General features: G+C 46.5%; 1 protein-coding gene and 1 long non-coding RNA gene across 10 annotated transcripts in view; one reads left to right on the top strand and one right to left on the bottom strand.

Annotated features, from left to right (window-relative positions):
* The window catches only part of LPP (LIM domain containing preferred translocation partner in lipoma), a 662033-nt gene extending 650094 nt beyond the window's left edge, over nucleotides 1-11939 (bottom strand). For 4 of the 9 annotated variants that reach the window (XM_059391298.1, XM_059391300.1, XM_059391293.1 and 1 more), the window contains exon 1: nucleotides 11230-11510. The gene's annotated coding sequence lies outside the window, so the exon portion shown is untranslated. Of the gene's footprint in view, nucleotides 1-11229 lie in introns of all 9 variants that reach the window. The other 5 variants (XM_059391302.1, XM_059391292.1, XM_059391291.1 and 2 more) reach the window with 3 other exon arrangements.
* On the top strand, nucleotides 11613-21486 carry LOC132011941 (uncharacterized). The gene is made up of 3 exons (XR_009402460.1): nucleotides 11613-11674; nucleotides 19321-19612; nucleotides 20894-21486. It is a non-coding gene; the product is annotated as an uncharacterized LOC132011941 (long non-coding RNA).
* Nucleotides 21487-22490: the final 1004 nt, after the last annotated feature.

A 22490-nucleotide genomic window follows, 5' to 3' on the forward strand; every position in this document is an offset into this window, starting at 1 on the left:
ACTCATTAAATGCTTGCCACACATCAGGATCCACAAGGGATAGGAATATCAACAGAAGCTACAGCGTATCTCAGGGATCTGCACAGGCTAGCATGAAGGGATCTGAAACGGTGCAAACAGAAAACTCAAGTTGAAGTCCTGGTTCAACATCCAACTAGCCTGGGCCCCTGGAAAGTCATTTAATCTTTCTCTCCTCCCATTCCTGGTCAGTAAAACTCAGACAGTAAATAACTACTCACAGCACTATTGTGGGGATTTGCCTGTAATTCATAGGAAAACACACAATTAACTGAAAAGCAGTATAAAAATGGCGACTGGTAGAAAGTCGTAACCATATTCCATCTTGATCAGGATCATGCAGGCCAGTCTAGGCCCAAAAAATCTCCCTGGTAAGTATCAACCTACTGGCACCAAAATGGCCATTCCCTTGATACCCTGCATGAACTAGAGCCCACCACACTTAGTGCCTCATCATCCATTTTCAGCTTTCTCTGCAACTGATCCAATTTAGCTAAGATGATCCTGAGAAGCCAAAGGGACAGAGCCCCCACCCCCCACCCCCAGGTAAGATGGTCACAAGCATCTATTTCCAGGAAGAAAGGAAGGGAGGGAGGAAGAAGGAAAGAGAGGAAGGGAGAGAGGGGGAAGGGAGGGATATGAAAAAAGAAGTCAGGGTTGGCAGACCTCAAAAACATTCTACATCAAACCTTCAATCAATACCTGAATTCTCACTACCCTTCCAATCAGCCACTGCTTGAATATCTCCAATGATTACAGATTCAGTAACTCTAGAAAGAACCAATTCTATTCAGAATTAAGAGACTTCATGGAACTCTGAAAAGATAAAAAGGGATAGAGATCTTCCCCCTTGACAAACAGCTACCTGCACAGCCATGCACTCTGTCACCCTTCTACAGACACTGAGCAAGGATGGGATCCCCTGGAGGTTATGATGGAACACGGGCCGTTGGACTTTGCGTGTCTCACCTGCTCAGGGTCTGGGTTTCTTCTTGTTCAAACGAGATTAGGTGACCTCTCTTTAACCTGTGAAACATCCACCATGTTCATGGCCTCTACCCTAACTCAGCTTCCCTTTGGTTTTTGCCTGGCCTATTACATTACATGTTGCCTAGGACCCACCCGCCCAGCCCACACATCATAACCAATGATTTTCCTAAAACACAGATACCTCTTTCATAGCCCAGCCTCATCTCCTTAGCAATCAAGACCTTTCTCAATTTCAGCCCCTCCACACCTTTTCACCCTCACTGCTCTGGCCTCTGTGTGATGCAGTTCATCTCCAGTGACCCCAATTTTCCAAGGCACTGAGCACTTTCTCACCTCTGCGTCTCTGCCACATAATGTCCCTTACTTAACTACCCTCTGCTCTTCTTGCCTACCAAGTTCCCACTGATCCCTCGAAGCCCACTTAAGTGACAGTCTTTTCATCTGTGAAGTTTCTCCCTGGTCCCTAGAGTTAGTCACCATCCAAATGAGCCACCAGATACTTCTTGCAATGCATTTTTCCATCCCCAGAACCCACACTAGAATTTCACTCATTCATTCACAGGTACATTCAGCACATGGTGTGGAATGAATGAGTACGGGTGCATCAGATCAATGGGCAAATGTATCTTTAAGGTCCTGCCCCACTGTCGTTACTGGAACCCTAGGATTCCTCAAGTAAAGCTACGAGGCTGGCCAAGAAAAGAGGTTTCCAGGTTAGAAATGACTAGACATTTGGAAAGCTGACCTACCTTTCACCTCATTCTAAGAAAAGGCACTCCTTACCCTCCAGGTCCCTTTGGTTTGCCTTTCCCATAGGCTTTCCCACACCCTGCCCTGTGGGTGACCACTCCCTGCTGCATTTCTTGCAAATGGTTCGTTTTCATACCAAACAAGACAAGAGCTCCAGGTGCCAACTAAGTTTTATTTTGCTTCCTGGGAACTGAGTAAGAACCATATTCAGTGGAAACTCATTAGGAAGAATAAGGGCAGGTTACTCTGGTGACTTCTTGGCACAGAATTCAGTACTGCATTGGGCTTCCACAGTGATCCTTGAGATCATTATCAAGACAGGCCAATGAAGGGAAAATAAATGATTCAAAAACCCAGTTCGAGTAGACCTACAGAGAATCCATCCTATTTCTTTAGATTTAATAGCAACAGCAATTTCAACTGCCCCATTGCATGCTGAACTGAGTCTTCCTGTCCTCCAATGTCTAACCTAAGACCCAGCCCCTCCAACAAACTCCCACACCCATTCCCGTGCACTTGCACACCCCATCTGTCCCCTACTCTACCACTCTCACACGGCACCTTCTTACATTCTTACAGGCACGAGCACGTTTTCATCAACCCTGACCAACCCTACATGCCTACAATCTTGACAACCTCTTCTGACATCCTCAAACTTTACCTTACAAAAGAAGGTCACTGGACCAACGTTTCTTGAGCACATAACATCTCCTCTAACAAAAACAGTGGGTGTCTGTTGAGTCATGATGACAGGAGGCTTAGCCTTATGCTCACTTCTTACACGACCTCCCTCGAAACTCACCTACAAGTGGGGCAACCACACATACCACTGATCCTGCAGATCAGAACACCTTTGGGAATAAAAGGGGTCACCTTGCAGTGGTACATGGACATAAGCCAGGGCTGTGCTGGGCAAACCAGAGAGTGGGGTCCTTCTACTTGTTAGCCAAATATGGTTGTTGCAGTCACCTTTACAGACCAGAAAACGGAGGCTCACAGTAAGGACAGGAATTCCTTAACATCCACCAAGTGGGCTTCTAAAGATGCCAAAAACCTCACACTACATGCACCCACAGCCATCTTCTAAGGGAGTCGGGCCTGCTACCTCCCAAAGCCCTTGGATGCGGCAGCTGATCTGCCCGTTAACGGGCTGAGTGATGAAAGAATGTTAACAATGACTATGGCAGGAACCGTGCCTAAACTGGGGGTGGAACAAGGCCAAAACACACTCCTTGAAGGTCACTAAGTCACGCCACCCTGTCCTGACCCTCTCACTGACCTACGCCTCGAAAGGTTCCCACACAAGCTTCAGAGAAAGGACTAGAAGCACCCCTCCATACCAGCCTACCATTTTAACCACAGGGGCTTTGAAGTGAGGCCACGACACAAGCAATTACTGTGACAGAGGCCAACCCTGCAGGGTTGCGAGGCACAGACACCACACGAACAAATCCCATGAAAGAGTGGGACAGTTACAAGAGAATAAGGACCACTGCGTAGCCTGGAAGCACCATGGCTGTCGGTGGCAACCAGCCCACTTCGCAGGGTGCCCTGTTCTCCACAGCGATACCCCCATTGAAAAGATGTCGGAAAATGAGGAAGTCAGCGCATGCGACCACCCCTGGGAGCACCCTCCAGTAGGCGGTGCAGCTACCATTCGAACGTGGAACAGCTGTCTGGGTCTACTCCTCCTCCACCAGGAGGGCAAGGGACCTTCACCGTGTGCCAGACCCCATGCTCGGCCCAGAAACTGCCCCAACACCCATTGCATTACAGTTTCTAAAGCACTGTTAGGGAAATTCCTCTGGTTCTCACAAACGTACTGTGGTATTTGAAGGTAACTGAAACTCAGGGATGTTCCAGAACTGGCTTAAGACCACAGCACCAGTGGGGGGCTCAAACACAGGTCTCTGCTCTTCATACTCCAGAAAGTTTGGCGATGGTACTGCCAAAAGATAGCCCAGACCTTCAGGGTTTGGGGTCTCCGACCTGATTCTCATTTGCCTTCCAGAATTACACACACAGGCAGCGAACAGTAATGAGCACAAAGTGAAATACTACTAACAGTCTCTTGTCTGTGTATAGGGCCTGCTAAGGAAGGACTCGCCTATCAATGTCAATTTCTCATGCTTACCTGTGAAAGCCAAGGAGCAGGACCAGAGCTTTGGAGATGGGAATCTGATCTCATTCTGCCAGATAAACTGGAGCACCCCATCGAAAGGTGCTTCACCCCAGCTCTTTCCCACACTCTATAGATATGACTAATCCTGCTAACCCATCTCTCGGATTGCAGTTGGGAGCTCTAAGTGATTGGAAAATGCACCGGCCCCATAAAAAGTGCTACAAAGGCAATGCAATTCTAATAGGCTCTATGAGATGGGTTGTGAAGGGTGGGTTTAACAGAGAAGGAAAAAACAAGAGGATCTACCCTGTAATGGACCCAATACTGGCAGCCCCAAAACCTTTATGCAAACAAAAATAACGAAAATTGAAAGGGGATGACTAGGGGTGGGGCTGAGGGGCACTCACAGGCAAGGAGCCTTAAAGTGATCCTGCAGTCAGAACCTTGATTCTTGAAAAAAATAAAAAAAGAAAAAAAGAAAAGAAAAGGGCGTAAGTGGCAGTAAAAGAAATCAATCCCCAACATCACACAGACTCAAACTGAATCCTCTTGATCACTTTGTTTCAAACTGCGAAGTACAAGGTTCAAGCCCAGTAACAGCGATCTCGAAGTTATATTCCCTCCCAAATTCTCCAAAGCAAAGCCCTGGAGGTGGGGGATGGGGGGATGGGAGGTGGTGGGGGTGGGGGGTGGGAAGGGGTTGGTTGGACAGAGAACGAATGTGTCAGGCCAGGCTCAGCAGAATCAGAGGTAAAACACCTCTGAAATAAAACAAAACTTATAAAAATACAACAAAACAAAATAAAACCAAAAAATCTCCACCTTTGAAAGAGATCTGGCCTGGCCTGGGAGTACGGGCTGTGGCCCAACTCCAGCTCAGCGGACAAGGATGTGACAAAGCAGTGTGTCCCTTTTCCAGGGCCTCGGCTTCCTCACCTGTCCAAAGAGGGATCCAGTCACTCTAGCCATGAGGGCCCAGCCCACACTTCTCAGGCAGGAACTGGCTGCCTGCTCAAAGCTTCTTCCACTGCCCATACACTTTGGTCACATAAAAGTATTTTCCAGCCAAGGCTGATAACCTGGCAAATATTTACAAGGACAAGAGTAGGAACTTAGCTGCCTGATCTGCTTCTAACAGCAAATACCTCCTGGAACCCATCTGTCCCTCCCTTCTCTGCCAGGCTGGTGCAGGCCCCCTATCACCCACCCTGGAACGGACCAGTTTTCCCCTAAAGGGGCTCCCTTCCTTTGCACCTGACCTGCTACCACTCTGCTCTCTGAAGCACAGACCCACCAAAACCCTTCTTTGCTTGGTAAGTAACAAAAGCCCCACTGTCCCCCCACTAAGGATGCCATCATCCTCAGTCCTCCTGCCAGCCCTTTCCCGCCTAACCCTCCTGAGCCAGCCCCATCTTTCACCATAAGCTCTGCACACATACTGCCATTCACCAAACACTTTTAAGCCCTCGGGACAATATGTAGATCTCAAGGTCCATCTATCTGGAAAACTCTACCATCTCTGTCCACCATATGCACTCCTACTCACTCTTCAAAACCCCAACCTAATGTCTTCTCCATGAGCATTGTCCTGTTCTTCCAGGTGGTGGGTCACTCCTTTCTTAGGGCTCCCATCAGCCCTGTGTGCATCACTCTAGTAGGGCCTTCCTTACCTTGGTCTATTTTAGTCTCTCTCCTACACTGCAATAAAGAGATGCAGAGACCCAGTCTCGGTTCTCTTTGTCAGCCAGTACCCAGCATTTCTGTCTGGCACACGTTAATGTCACCGCACCCCTGGGATGCATTGAACACAAGAGACTGAGGTGTATATGAGCACCCATACATGGGGGGGACAAGAGGGCAAGGAGTCTACGAATAGCTTCATGGCACAAGGTGGGCTTGGGCCTTGAATTTAAAATGCCATAGTTTGGGGCCCCTGGGTAGCTCAGTGGGTTAAGCCTCTGCCTTCCACCCAGGTCATGATCTCAGGGTCCTGGGATCAAGCCCCGCATCAGGCTCTCTGCTCAGCGGGGAGTCTGCTCCCCGCCCCGCCTGCCTCTCTGCCCACTTGTGATCTCTCTCTCTCTCTGTCAAATAAATAAATAAAATCTTTTTAAATAAACAAATAAATAATAAAGGGCCATCGGTTTATAACAGGTAGAGACTGTGGCCAGCCTGGAACTCCAGGCAGAGAGAACGGCACAGGCAAATGCACGGATTGAGAAAACGGAGGAAGGTTCAAAGGCTGTACCACCTGGCTATGGAAGGAAAAGCGAAAGAGCAGCTGGAAACGCACTCAGCCTTTAGATGGCATGCTGAGAGACCCCCCTCCCATGCTGATGGGCCCTAGTCTTCACCCTGACAGTGAGACTACCCAATGCCAATGAAGCCTGGGCAGGCCACAGCCTAGCTGGTCCTCCATCCAGTCCTGGGTCTCCGAGGGCCCAAGCTTCCAAGTGAATCAAAGTCCCTCTCCCCCCATTACTGCTCCCGTGTGGTTGCAATGAATTACATCAATCCCTTTCTTCATCAAACCAGTGCTTCCCATGTGACAGGCACTCTTCTGGGCCTGGGGATATGGCCATTAACAAAGCAGGCACTTCTGCAATCCTCTGGAAGCTTATTTTAAAGTGGAGGGGGGACAAAGATTAGCAAATATATAAAGTCAGGTCGTGACAGGTGCCTCTATTGTGTCAGTAAATGCTGTTCATTCACCGAACAAATAGTTCTGAACATCTTCAGAGCACCAGGGACCAAGAGAGATTCAAAGATGAGATAGGCAAGGTCCTGTTTACTTTGCTGAGTGCCATTCCTAGAGTCTGTTTCCTCACCTGAAAATGTCTTTATCTCTGAGTCAGTGAAATGCAAACGATTCACCTGAGGCAGGTGGGCCACAGGAAGAACCTGAGTGCTGAGCCAGAAAGCCTTCTTGCAGGAAGGAGTGTGCGTGGCCAGAGGAAGGGCAGGCAGGATCCAACAGTAGCCTATTCAGCTCAAGTTCAGAGGACACCGAGCACCACAGGAGGAGCCACAGGTCAAGGGCAAGGACAGGGATCAAGACCCTCCCTCATTTCCCTACTTGAGTGATCTTGTTGCCCCAACTGCCTCTCTCTATACATCAAAGCCTTATAACTATAGAGGGCCGAGGAGGGAAGATGTGGGGGAAGGTGCAGATGGTTTGCCAGAGAGGCTCTGTTCTGTCTTCTGTCTGGCTAGGTTTGAGCAGAGAAGACACCCAGTGGGTAGAGGGAGTGGTAGTATCTTGAGAGATAAGGGGCTGGGCAGCACATGCAGAAGTAAGTAGTTTGTTCTGGTACTCAAACCTTCAACTCTGATCCCACCCAGCCCCGTGCCTATGAACTGAAATAAATTCCAAGGAAGAACACTGAAAAACGCCACTGACGTGATGTTTTTTTAATCCATTCTGTGGATACAGAGAACAGTGAAGAAGCTATAGATCAGGAAAAGGCTGGACACTTAGCCATGTCACTAGTAGTTGTGTGACTTTACTTAACCAAAAACTGATCTTCTCATCTGCAAAATAAGACCAAAAATCATAAAGCCTCCTTTAATCAACCAGTATGAGAGTTACATAAGCACCCGGGAAGCACTCAGAAAACTGTCAAAATTATTGTTATATTATTACTACTGTTATTAAGAAAAAATGATAAAAAGAGAAACGTCCACCTGTTGCCAGGCATGAATCCCATTAAGTCTCCTGCCACTCACCCACCCTATTCACAGACAGTGAGGAGCAGTGAAGTCCTCATCAGTATGTCAGTATTCTGTCTCATTTCTGTGACCCGCAAAAAACACGCCAGCCATTCACACCACACATCCAGGAAGTGTGGACCAGGTTCCCGTTAACACACTTCCGTTCCCTTGCCTCACCTCTAGCTCATACATACCTTAGAGCCCCCAGATTTCCATCTAAATAGCAGGTTCCCACCTACCTGCAACACAGCTTTACCTCCTCCCTCCTCACCTGGGTTTCTTCCAGCAAAGTGCAACCTTCCAACGCCATGTTCCAGGAAAAGTCCCCACCAACACCCACCCACCAATATACACACTGCGCTAGGACTCCTATTACTGACCAGGGTCAAAGTTTCAGGTTCATTCAAACAGTTACTAAATGCATTACTGTGCTTCCTGTGTTACTATCCAAATACCTAATTCCAGGGACTCTTCTAGAACCCCCAGCACATTCTCAAGTCAATCTCTAGAGAAGCAAGTACTGACCCTTTAGCCTATAAGATAAATTTGAATCTACTTTGCAAATTAAATTTAAATTTAAATCTCTATTTCCCACAGCCCCCTTCACACTGCTTGTTCCAAACACAGCCTCATGCGTAAACCTTCCCTATGGCAGCGTATGCCTAACACACACACACACACACGCACCCGTATCTTACCTGTCCTTCTTCCACATAGGCAAGTCCCACTCAGCCCTAAAGATTCCCTTCAGACACCACTCCCTCTGTGGTTGTTCGCCTGAAGTCTACCCTCCTCAGTGCAGAACAGCCAAAACATACCCTTATAATAACATACAGACACATACACACACACGTGCGCACATGCGTGTGCACACACACACATACACACATACTTGTGCTCCTCAAGGAGGACAGGGACGGTGTCCCCTTATCTTTGTATTCCCAGGGCCACCCAATTGCAAAACTTGTGCACCTCACACACTGCTCTTCTCCTTTCTGTGTACAGATTAGCTGTATGTTCCAACCCCTGCTTTTACAGGGTCACAAGGCATCTTCTGTCTTGACCAAAAACCCATCATTATCCCAGCATCTTAAGCCATAGCTCTGAAATCAAATCCAACCGGACTCTTCCCTGTTCCCAATTAACCGGTGCCAGGCTTACAGTGAAGTAAAGTCACATATTAACACCAAGATCAAAGTTCTAGGCTGTAATTTTGAGCACATCTCTAATTAGCACTGTGACCTTGGGCAAAGGTTCACATGCTGATGACAGTATCATCAGGCCCAATTCTCAGGGGACTGTTTGATATCCAAATGGACTATCTGATGGGAAACTGTTTCCTCAAGTGCAGAGCCCTGCACATCCATAAAGGGTATAATGAACAAACTTTATCAAATCTAACCATCAACTGTTAAGATGTACCATTATCAACTTAGAATGAAAAACTGCTCAGCCATGACATATCTGTGATTATAAGAGAACCCAATTTCAGTCATACTAAAATGTGAAGTGTGTTTTAGAATTGATGAAATAAAATTTATTTGTCTCAGTAAAATATAGAAACCTGCTACAAATTTTTCATATTTGCCAATGGCCCATAATAGGTACTTGGTAATATATGCCAAGTAAATGAATGAACGAACACCCACTGAGAATACTGTTAGGCCAAATTATTGCCTCTTTGGCTGGAACTGGGCAGCAGGAGGCCTCCCCATGCCAGTTCCTCCACCTCTCAATCATGTCCCAGCCTGATCAAAACCCTCAAAAGAGGACTTCAAGTCATATCCAAACCCCCCTCATAATGAAGGCTCCTCTCTATCAATCACTGCCTAGAACTGCCTACCTTCCAGAACAGTGACTTCTCCACCAGAATATGTCACCACAGAGTCCTACTCAGTCCCAGCCATAGTGAACAGCTCAGCAACTCAGCTTCTCCTCCCTCCAACCATCCCCAAAGCCAACTCGAGGCCCACCCACTGCTTACAAGGAGCTGGAGCCTGGGTGAATGCATGATCCAAAGGGCCCAGGCCTGGATCCTCAACCAGACAGCTAACCCCAACTACTCATCTCCCGTCTAGAGTCCACATTCTAAATTCTAAAAGCCTGGTGTTATGGATGGGGGGCTGCCTTGCAAAGATTAAATGCAAGATACACTCTCTTCCTTTTAACTGACACCTGGAACAGACAGGAACCAGGAAGGCAGGCAGGCAGGCAGGCAGGCTGGTTGTGGAGTGGAGAACCCTATTTCAAGTTCTAGGCCCCCTACCATCCACCATTACTCACTGTAGGCTCCAGAACTAGCCCCCACCTCCTATGGGCCTCTAGGTTTGTTTTCCTACCTGTAAGAGTGAGGGACAGTAAGGAATTGGGGGTGGGGAGCAGTTAGCTGCTTTCCCTCCTACTGTTAGGACACTTTCTGAAAATGCACAAGTGCTGGGAAAGGTAAGCCATTAAGTCATTAACACCTTAGTGAGAATGAGTTTCATTGGGAGACAATTTAGAAAAGGGTATTGGAAACAAAGTTAAGTGAGTATGGTACTAGGAAAGTAGCTCAGGGATGACCCTACATTTTTGCATTCTGGGTTGAAGGCAGGAAGGCAGTGAATTCCTGGGAGGGGAAGGGAAACCAGAGAGCCCTTTCAGTTCCCAGAGTACTCCTTAGTCCCAAAGGCGTCGCTCTGTAGAGTACTCAGGCACAATTCCACTCTATCTCATCTCATGCACCCCCTCCATCCAACCCTAAGCCCCCAACAATCACATTTAGAATTTCGTCTCCACTCTCCGCATTTTATTTAGCCTTCTCTGCTCTGCATTCCCCACCCCCACCCCTGCACAAATGGCCTTCCTGTCCCTGGCTGGCTTCAGGAAACCCCCTATTCTTCAAAGCCTTGACCAAGCGCGGCCCCTCCAATGGGAAAATCAAACTCCCTTCCTTAAGCGCCCGAACTTTACCCATGCCTACCCCCTCCCCGCCCCACCCCTCGCCGCACTCCGCACTTTATCTCCGGTCCGCTTGGGCGCCACGGTTGACTGTGCGCTCCCTGAGGGAAGGGACTGGGCCCCAACACCCTCTCTGAGCTCGCACACCCAGCACAGAACGTGGCACACAGTGGGTGCTGGAGAAATGCTTGGAGAAAAAGAACCAGGAGTTGGGAACCATCTATGTCAGTTTGGCTCGGCCTCCCGAGAGTGACTCCGGGGAGGCCCTCCTTCTCCCTGGGCCTCAACTGAGCCGACTGTAAAATGGGGGGACTCGAATTACTAGGTTCCTAGGCCCTTTCCGCTGTGACAACTGAGATTCCGCGAAAGCTCCAAGCTGCTGGGTGTGGCCCCGCCCCCTGGACGCCCTGAATAGCCCGGGCAGGGGGCGCTCAGGGAAGGGCGCCAACCCCGCCCAGCCCCAGGTCGGCGCTTCCCGAAAACTCGGGGTCCCCCTCCCCCATGCGTGCACCCAGTGATTGCGCCGCGGCCGGCACTTCCGCACCGCGGGCCCTGGGGCCGGGGCTGGGCGCGCGCTCCGCGCCCTGCGCCCCGCGCTCCTGCCTCCCCGGAGCGCTTGCGCCCGGGGAGGGCCGGGGGTTCCCGAGGCGCCCGCGAGCGGAGGGTGGGGGGGAAGGAAGGAGGATTTGCAACAATACCTCGGGGAGGAGGCAGCCGGGGCAGCGGCGGCGGCGGCGGCGGCGGCGGCTGGAGGCGGAGGCAGAGGCGAAGGAGGAGGTGCCCGGGCACTCCCCCTCCCATTGTCCCCGGCCCCGGACAGGCCCGGCCCCGCGCCCCGCACCAAGCCCCGCGCCCCGCGCCCCGGGCCGTGCAGCCAGCCCTTACCTTGCAGCGCTCGGCTCTCCCCTGCTCGCTAACGCTACTTATCCCGGGAAAGCTCGCGCGGGTCCGGGAGCGGACCCACAGACAAAAAGTGAAACTTCGGCAGGGCTGGAGCGGCTGCTGGTTGGTGCCTTTCCCCCTCCTTCCTCCCCACCGTCCCCACCCCCTCCCCTCGGGCTCCCGTGCGGTGCCCTGAGAGCTGGAGGCTGACGTCAGGGGCCTGAATTCCTGACTTTGCCTGCACGCATTTGTCCATGTAAGGTATGGGAAAGCGTGTGCCCGCGGGGCCGCCGCGCTGCGCTCGCCTGGCGGGGGAGGGGGCGCCCGCTGGGGCTGCGGCTGGGCCAGAAGGTGGGCGCGCGGAGGGCATGTTACTTCCTGGGAGGAAGAGGAGGAGACGCGGGGATGCAGGGAGCTTGCAAAGGAGGAAGGGAATGAGGGAGGTGTGGAGGCTATGCCTGCACTGGAGGAGGAGGAAGCAGACGTAGAAGGAGGAAGCGGCTGAGTGGAGGGGGTGCTGAAAAAATGGGGGGACCGTGTCTACTATGGAAGCGCCAGTTCAGCAGAAGAGATCCTGCCATGGAATTCCCTTCTGAAATCTTGCTCCTGAGCCTCGCCCTGGCGTCCCAGCAACACTCAGAACCTACTGGATGGCAGAGATGGCCAAGACCACTTCACACAGGAGAAAACTGAAGCCTGGGAAGAGAAATGACTCGCCCAGGGTCATACACAACACAGATTCAAGCGCGGGACCGGGATGCTTAGACTCCCAGCCCTGTCCCCCGCTGGCAGGCAGGGTCCTGACTCCCTTCGTCCCACTGAGCCATGAAACAGGCTATGTGTCCCTGGACAACGCGTACCACCCTGTAAGAGTTTGCAAACTTCTCCTGGTCCCGGAGTCAGTTCCTGGAAGTTTCTGATTGACAGCCCCGAGTAGCAGTGACAATCAGTTGCTTCCGGTCAGCTTCCTCTGTCCTGTACTCAGAGGAACCCTGCAGGTTAGCATTTACTTCCCAGCCTTGTCCTGGAAGCCCAGAAGGCTTGCTGTGAGCTTATATCTTAAAAAAAAAAAAAAAAAAAAAGTGGGGGAGGGAATCTGTGAACTGGGTGAACTGGTTTGAATAGAGGCAAACCTGTTCTTGGAAGGTTGGAGTCGGATTTTTTTCCCTCTGACATTTGTAAATAGGAGCAACCATGAAAACCACCATTTACTTTGTTAAGAGGTTGTTATGTTCAGCAGCTAGTGCCTGGAAGGCACTCCAAGGCTGTGGACTTTGTTTCTTTGTGTTTCTGGCCTCCTGGTACATAAAATAACCATCCCTCACCTCAGCATATCATGAAAGTGCTTTTTCACAGGCTTATTGGGTCTTTGTATTGGGTGGAGCAAATTGTAGTCCCTCTTTAGTATCTGAGGATTAAAAAAAAACAGGTAAAGTGATTTGCCCCAACACAAAATAAATGACTGAGCTAGCACATGAACTCACCTCCTTTCATCCAGGTCACATGACTAATCCTGCGGTTTGGGGCCCCAGGGGAGGGTTCCACCCAATAAGGAGGCCCTGACTGCCAGCAGACCCTAATTCCCATTCATGGATGTTGAGAGTACCTATTCTTGAAACTTCTGGAACTTGGTTCTTCTTGGATTTGGAGGGATTTTTGTCGACCAAGAATTAAATAAGTGAATGTAGAAACACAGCATATTGCACTTTCCGTTTCTTGGGCACATTCTTTGTGCAAAGTTTTTTTAATTCAGATGTTCCTGGGTTCCAATTACTTAATCTCTCTTCCTCTAGATTTCCCATCTACACCTGCAAAAAATAAAAATAGCAGAAATAAGGTAAAGAGTACCCATGCCATGCAATCATGAACTTTTTTTTTTTTTGCAACTAATATGGTTTGAAATAGGAAATATGAGCTCTTAAAAGAGATTTTGTCCTGGGCCTTTCAAGAAAATTACAATACAATTCACTTAGTGTATCTTCAACATTTCAGCAAACCCATATTCTGAACGCTAATGTTTAGTACAAGAAAACCCTGGTATCACTCAAAGTAAAAATGGGTTCACCCAGTCCCCATCCGATATAGCGGGACTTGACCAGCATTTCTTTTTTTCTTTTCCCTAGTAAGCCACTTATAAAGAATAATAGGGTTCTAATGAGTATTAATAAGATTTAATAAGGTATAATTAGAGTTATTCATTTCCTCCATCATACACATTATAAGAGTGCTGTGTTGGATCCAGAAATGCTGCTAATTACATTGAAACTGTTGTATGGGTGTGTTGGGGAAGATCATTAAGTTTCTTCTGAAATACTGAGGAATTGCTCAGATGGGCATGTTGTTAGCACAAGCATTAGAAGTGAATCAGGAAAGATCATTTCAACTCATGAGGCACTCACCAAGAGTATAAGAAGCAAACTCATCAGGTCAAGGGCATGTGGTGTAGTCATCAGTGCAAACCCAAGTCAAAAGCCTCATTCTCATTTGCTGATCTGGTTTCTTTTGTATTCTCACTTTTTTCAATATGCCCATTAAAACCTTCTGTGTTCAGGGGCTTAAGAAAGCAGGAAACACTGTGCAAATTTGCAGACTCCATGCCAGAGAAATACAGGAATACCCACTCAGAGACTAAAGGAAATACAAGATTTCAGGTGTGGCAGAGGTCATGTGATCTGAGGATTGCACACTGGTGGTCTGAAGACCTACAAAAGTATTGTCCCTGTTCCAGGGATGGCACACAAAACTTCCAGGAAGGCAGGCTGTGGCTCCACCAATCCCTTCCATCCGCTACAGCCCCTTACCCAAAGGCCTCTGTGTAGCTCCTGGCAGTCTCCTCCCTGTGCATGGGAGAAGCAAAGCAGTATTCTGAAGATTTTTACATTTTATTTAACCTCGCAAAACCTTTCTAAGGTCAACAGTATTATTTTTCTCTATTTTGCCCTGTGCCCATGAGAAAAGTAAAGCCCAAGGAGGTTATGTAGCTTGCTCTTAACACAGAGCTAGTCCATGGGGAAACTGAGACACACACACACACACACACACCCGCACCACTGCCCCCACCCCAAGCCCAGGCAGCCCAGCACTAGCTCCCGCATTGCCCAGTGAACATCTGGTCTCAGTCGCAACACTCCCGTGTGCAGAACTCAATCTCCCACAGCTGACCAAGAGGAATAGATAGGAAGAGGCTATTGGAGATATACTAAGGCAAGAGGGGCAGGGAAGATGGAAATGAAACACCAACCCAATATTGCTTCTACCGAGCTTAATCGCATCAGGCCAAACCCCTTCGTGTGGTGAGCACAGCCTCTCAGCCCCTTCTCTTCCTGTTCTGCCCATGCCATGACCCTGCGGCCAACCGAGGTCACGTGGTTGTCCGCTTAGTACTTGTCCCTGCTTATCTGCCTTTTCAGGGGTTCTTTCTTTCTCATGGGAGTGCCCATCCTTCTCCATCCACCTGGCAACCCTCACCTAACCTCTTCTGATTCCCCAAAAATACCCTCTCCTTTCTGCCCCTACCACCACCTTCAATGGATGCCTTGCCTCCCCAAAAATGTTCCTGTCACTCTGTTTATCCTCAGTCCATGTGGCTCTGGATTTTGTCAATGGTCACCTTGTCTTTCTCTGCTATTGGACTGAGGCTAATTTGGCTCTGAGTCCTTAACACAGTCCCTGCCTTGATCATTGCACACATCCAACTAATTTGCCCCCTTCCTCCCCACCTCCCCCCACCCCTGTCTTCCTTCTTCTTCCTGGTCAGGGAAAAAAAAAAAGATTATGGAGGAGGTATAGGATATATGTGTTTAAGTAAAATCAGACATCTCCCTCGAGATGAGACCTAAATGTCAGCAGACCAGAGAAAGGGAGAGCAAGAGTAACAGGAGCATGACCATTTGGAAGTAGAACCAGGATTGGCAAGGGAGGGAGAGGAGAGGAAGGGTAATTGTCCCTTCTTGCCCTCAAGTTACTGTGTAACCTCATAGCAAGTCACTTTCTCTCTGGCCTCAAGTTCTATATCCACACAATAGGTTCTTAAATTTGATATTCTCGTACATTCTCCCAGCTCTTCAGTTCAATGCCATGCTCAACCTACTGACCAAATTCATGTTCTCAAAGGGTAGTAGCATGTCACATTGTCCTCTGAAACTTTTCAGTTTCACGAAATCAACTGCATTAACTCCAAACTCTTCAGCTGTACCCTCTTGGTTCTGTGATCAAGCCCTAATGGGGTCCTTTCCACAGACCACACTTCCAGCCCCCTACTATCATCATCACATACACACACACAGACACACACGCACACACACAAACACGTGCACACACTTGGCACATAGAGCTTCCAACACTCTTTGCTTTCAACTTTTTCCGCATTTAATTTCCTCCTCCTAAAATACTTTCCTGGGCCCATTTCCACAAATGCAGATTTTACCTGTCCTGCCAGCTCCCTTTTAAGCAATCTTCTCCCTGTTTCTCCTTCCCTCCAAGCCTTCTCCATTGATATGAAAGTAATCACTCTATCTTCTAGAAAATGTACATACTTGATCGTTCCCATTGCATTGTAATTTTTTTTTTTAGGTGTGTTTGATCACTTCTTCTCAAACATAAAACCCTTTGCAGTAGACTTCCTGTGTTGTTCATTTCTCCTCCCCAGCAACCAGGGCAGAACTTGGGACTTAGGACCAAATGCTATCTGGCGAGCAAATGAGCCTTCATCTTGGATAGAAAAGCAACACAATTGGTACCTTTCCTCTGGAAGATTAGTCATCTTATCCTAGACCATGACTCTGGGCAGGGAGGGACTGGGAGGGATGAGGGGAAGGAAAGGATGATTTCTCATGTATTACAGTGTGCCCTGGTGTGCACAGATCTAGGCCTTCCCACATTTAACATTATAAGTATTTATACATTGGACAAGGATAGAGTTCTACTATAGCAGTAGATGCAGAATTAAAACATTGGTTATTTTGCCGCTTCGTATCCCATAAATTCTTAAAAGAACGCCCAAGTTTACCTTTTTCTAGGAAAAACTAAGCACAAGTGATAGTTTTAATTTTGGATATACCTGCTCTATAATTGAACTTCATTCTCTTTCTAAGCCTGTTGTACACAGTGCATGATGCAAACATGACCTCTGGCCAGGACAGATAAGCATCAGCCTTTGTAAAGAGAGGAAAACTTGAGGTAGTAAACAGTAGTGGTAGGCTTTTCATAAATGCAGCATTGAACATAATGAAGCCATTTACAAAAGGTTTGTTTACTCTGTTCTTCACACCTCCTTGTACAATGGGAAAAAATGATCTCCATGTTAAAAAAAAAAAAAAAAAAAGAATACATCATCAGACTTCCTAAATGGATATTTCTCCCTGTTTTGAATAGAAGGTTTTTTCTTGAGGGAAAATGGTGTCACAAAGCCTACTGGCTTAAAGGAATCAAGCAAATATGGACACACAGTGACTTGTATCCACCCCTGGGTTTCTGCACAATTATACCCAGTGTTCAAACCTGCCTTTCAGCCAGTAGCTATAAAGTCATCAATAGTTGCACTTTGCCAGATCACAGGACCACATTATCTTAATGTATTTAGCCTATCCCAACGCAGGCCCTTGCACAAACCTGCTGGCTCCTGACCCTCAGGTAAACCAGAACATACAAGAGTTGGGACAATGCCTGGAAGTCAATGAGGTCAGAGGTCAGCAGTTTGGTCTGACTGGGGCCTATCTGTGGTGGCAGAAATGCTGATGGATGGAGGGTTAGTGCCTCTCTGGCCCGTTATCAATGAAAGTTTTAGAGACTTCAGAACACAAAGAGATGGTCTACTCTGCCCCTACTAGCTGTTTTAGGCCTAGGTATTCAGTGTTGAGAAAAATGGACACAACACCTATCCTACATAATAACACAAAGACAATATGTCATACCAGTTCCAGAGGAAAGGGTCAGTGAGGTAGCATGGGGGAAGTGGACTTCCCAATGGACCACTGGATGGTCTGGACCTGACACTTCAGCTGACAGCCTCCCAATGGGACAGGCAACAGTGAGCTTGGGGATAGACCCCAGGGCTTGTTGGTGGAACATAGACATGAAGCACACATTTTTGTCTTCACAACAGTAGCAAGGAGGTAAAGGATGCTGTCTAAATGTTCAGTCTCTGTGGTCTTGGTCTTTATGGCCTCACTGATGCATAGAACCCTGTGTGGAATTATCTGACTGCTGGTTCTTTATGATCTGGGCATCCAAGGATAGGCCTTAAGATGTACTTTGCCTCATTCCTAGCTGCAATACACATCCTCACACACTTCTGGAAAATCACAGCAGATATCAGGGTGGAAGAGAGCATCTCTGACCAACAACAGGGATTTGATTGGGTTTATATTTTCAAGTACAGTTTTAGGTGAATGAAAAGAGTTTATATTTTGACAGCTTAGTTAAGGTATAATTTATATGCCATAAAATTCACTCATTTTAAGTATACATGATTTTTAATAAATTTATGGAATTAGGGGCACCTGGGTGGCTCAGTGGGTTAAAGCCTCTGCCTTTGTCTCAGGTCATGATCCCAGCGTCCTGGGATCAAGCCCCACATCAAGCTCTCTGCTCAGCAGGGAGCCTGCTTCCTCCTCTCTCTCTGCCTGCTTCTCTGCCTAGTTGTGATCTCCGTGTCTCAAATAAATAAATAAAATCTTTTTTAAAAATTATGGAATTATATAATCATTACTGCATTCTAACATTAGAACAGTGCCATCATCCCAAAAAGAAAACCTTGTACCCAATTATAGTCATTCCCATTCTCATCTGCAACCCTAGGCAACCCCTAATCTACTTTCTGTCTCTAAAGATTTGCATATTCTGGATATTTCATGTGAATGGAATCATGCAATGTGTCAGCTTTTGCATATGGCTTCTTTTACCTACACATAGTGTTTTCAAGATTCACCTATGTTGTAGCATGTATTAACACTTTGTTATTTTTATAGCCAAATAATATTCCACTGGATGGATAGACCATATTCTCTTTATCCCTTCACAAATTGCTGAACATTTGGGTTTTATCTACTTTGGGAACATTATGGATGATGTTGTTATGAACATTTCATGTACAACTCTTTGTGTGGACATAGATTTTCACTTCTATTGGGTACATTGTATTTTTTTAAAAATTTTTTAAATTTATTTTCAGCGTAACAGTATTCATTGTTTTTGTACCACACCCAGTGCTCCATGCAATCCGTGCCCTCTCCAATACCCACCACCTGGTTCCCCCAACTTCCCACCCCCCTGCCCCTTCAAAACCCTCAGATTGTTTTTCAGAGTCCATAGTCTCTCATGGTTCACCTCAACTCCCAATTTCCCTCAACTCCCTTCTCCTCTCTAACTCCCCTTGTCCTCCATGCTATTTGTTATGCTCCACAAATAAGTGAGACCATATGATAATTGACTCTCTCTGCTTGACTTATTTCACTCAGCATAATCTCTTCCAGTCCCATCCATGTTGCTACAAAAGTTGGGTATTCATCCTTTCTGATGGAGGCGTAATACTCCATAGTGTATATGGGCCACATCTTCCTTATCCATTCGTCCGTTGAAGGGCATCTTGATTCTTTCCACAGTTTGGCGACTGTGGCCATTGCTGCTATAAACATTGGGGTACAGATGGCCCTTCTTTTCACTACATCTGTATCTTGGGTACACTGTATTTTAAAGTAGAAAAGAAAGTACGGATGTATAAAAAAGAGTCTGAAAGATTACGAATCAAGGTTTTAAAAGTGGTTATCTTTAAATGGTGTATGATTTCTTCTTTTGACTTACTTAAATTTTCTTACAATAAACATATGTTATTTTAAATGTTTCCTGTGTGTCTGTAATAACACAAAGACAAAAAAGTGTTGTTGTTGTTTTTTTTTTTTTTCAAATAGGCTCCACACCAGCATGGAGCTCAATGCAGGACCTGAAATCACAGCCCTGAGATGGGAGACCTGAGCCAAGATCAAGAGTCGGGTGCTCAACTGACTGAGCCACCCAGGTGCCCCAATAACGTGCTTTTTTAAAAAATATATAATTTATTTGTTTACTTGAAAGAGAGAGAACAAGTACAATGTGGAAGAGGGGCAGAGGGAGAAACAGAAACCCCACTGAGCAGGGAACATGATGCAGGATTTGATCCCAGGACCTTGAGATCACCATCTGAGCCACCCAGGCACCACCCAGGTAAAGCATATGCTTAACTGACTGAGCCACCCAAGTACCTCTAAAAGTGCTTTTTTTTTTTTTTTTAAAGACAAAAAACAATAATACATATTTGGAAAGTTGCATTCCTCCTTTTGATAATTGAATCTTCTCAGGAATCCATGCTAGATGGTTTGTGTTGGGATATTATTTTGAAATATTCAATGAGATCTTTACCCATATTTCTAACGTTGGGCCTTCACTCACTCAATTAACTTAAGACATTCTTTGTTAGTGCATTCCCAGAAGAAGGGTGGAGTGGACTTCAGATTGAATGACAGTAGGTTTCTCCTTATTTGCACAATAAATTTAATTTTAATTGGAAGCTGTCAATTTTAAACAATCTTCAAATTTTCATGTCTTGCTTTTGAGTTGTAAAATTAAAGTTGTGTCCTGTATAAGTATTCAGCCTTTATTCGAGAGCCTTCAAGCTTAGAATGGCTTTTAAATTGCACATGTCCTAGTCCTCTCTTCTCCACGCCTCCCTGTTTCCACCTGTGATACACCAACCTCGCCAGTCACAACCTAGGGTCATTCTTGACTTTTCTCTCTCCCCAACTCCTCTCTCCAGTTAGTTGCCAAGTCTGGCCAATCCCTGCCTAAAAAGTTCTCTCCCATTGTCCACCTTCTTCGAAATTAGGTTCCCATTATTTGCTGTCCCATCATTTATGAGTTTAACCTTCACAAATTCAACATGAGAGCAGAGAGAGGAGAGAGAGACAGGAAGTCAGATGCTACCAGTAGTGCCCCCCACCAAGGCTTTTGGGAGTGGGAGATGTGAGAGGCAAACCTGACCCACCCTAGGTCTCCCATTCTCTACCCACTTTCTGTAATGTAGTCTCTCACCTTGCTAATTCTGTTGTTTAAAGATATCCATTTTGTATTCAGCGTGGTCCCCATTTAAAAGCCAGATGCTTCTTATGGTGCTCAACACAGAAACAGCAATTAGTCCCAAAGCTGGAGGAGAATTAGGCTGGGTTGGGCTCCAACAAAAACCCTAAGTGTTTTCAAGGATAATTTCAAGCAAAAATTTGCACTATGCGCTTTTATTTCAATCACTCACATTAGATGGGTCTGCACTGTATGGTCACTAGAAAAATGCAAATGCATTTTGAACACACAAAATTAGGAAGATTCTATCAAACAAACAAGCCGTGGTGTACCTGGAGACTCAAGCACCTGCAGGAAACTGAGAGTCTCTGGCTAAAGATCTAGCGGCCTTTCATCAGGCTACTCTATTATTCGCTTTCTCTTTTCCTACAGCACATGGCCTAATGGGCAGCCAGACAAAGAACCAGAACCCTGCAAGATAATCTGAACAGAAATACAAACAGCATGAAGGCTTTGGGTGACATTCACAAATGTCAAGTAGGTCCCCTATGCCATGTGCAGCTGAAGCTCTCAACCTCATAACAGAGCACAGCGGAGGATGTTGAGGCTAGCCCTCAGGAGACGGGTCCTAGTTCCAGCTCTGCTAATGAAGGGATGACCATGAGAATGTTGTTTCTTCCCCCAGGGACTTGGTCATTCATTCATTCATTCATTCATCTACTGGGTTGGGATCTACTGTCCACCTTCTTCTATATCTTTATGACATGGATCTGATAAAATAATGAATATAACAGCAAACTATAAGAATATGAAACTATTGTTACTGGAGTTCATAATCCCCAGCATGGCTTTCCCCTTCTCCACTCAACCTTTCAACACCACCATCAAAGTCGCCTATCAGTGTTGTCTCATGGTGGATCTACTAAAACACAAACTGCCCCAAATGCAGTATGTATGGAACCTTGATTGCCCCAAATAAAGCATGGATAAGAAGACTTCCCAGCATCAAGCTCTTAAATATAGGATCACTGAACTTTTATCTAAATGCTCTAAGTGTTTTCCTTTAAGGGGGGGGGGGGGAGTGGTTACTGCATGAGGATGATGGGTAAATCTCCAATTAAATTCTTTAAAGCATATGGCTTTGACATTTTATTCCCACCTCTGATTAGTAAAGAATTATGCTTCATCACTGCTGCAGAGGTAGGAAAAAGAAATAGGTTTTGTTGCCTTCTTTTTCACAATGACCAATTATTACAGTTCAAAAATTGTCTAAATTGCAATGTCTCCCATTGCATGTGCCCCACTTAATTGAAAGGCAAGTAGAATTCACTTAGGTAAAGAATGAAGGGAATCAAGAATCCTGGGCACTTTATCTGCCCCTGTCACTAACTCACTGCTTGCTGTTTGACTAAGAGATAATAATCTTCCATATCAGTTTGTCCTAGAGAGTAGGTATAACACCAGAAGCTCTCCCTGACCCAACACCTTCTATCTTAAAGTCTACAAAACACCTCTTAATGATCTGGCAAAGGGGTGTTTCTAGCTAAATGGCATGATTGTATGTCCCACTTGCTCTAGACAATCCCAACTTATGCCTGTTGTCTCAGTAATTATTACTAGCACTTTTTCTCTCTCGAAATGTTCCTATTTAGACAACTGATCTTTTTTTCACTCATCCTATAACACAAGAGTTCTCTAAGCAAATTTTTCTTGAGTACCTATTAATATGAAAGTTCCTGAACATAGCATTAACTTGAACCAGTCATCTATTCTACTCCAAAAGAACAGAGTCTAATATACTATAAATAAATACTTCACACAAAGAAGAAAGTCATTGTATTTTAAAGTGCTATGCATGTTCTGGGTTGGGGAAAAATTACTTCTAATTATTACTATATTTTTTCACAAATATTTTCAAGTACCTATTACAAGGCAGGCACTTGACTAAATTTTAGGTAAACAACAGGGAATAAGACATAGACAACAGATTTACTAGAAGCTAGTCAAGGTTATACACACACACACACAC

This window comes from Mustela nigripes, chromosome 2 (assembly GCF_022355385.1).
Source record: "Mustela nigripes isolate SB6536 chromosome 2, MUSNIG.SB6536, whole genome shotgun sequence".
Lineage (NCBI taxonomy): Eukaryota > Metazoa > Chordata > Mammalia > Carnivora > Mustelidae > Mustela > Mustela nigripes.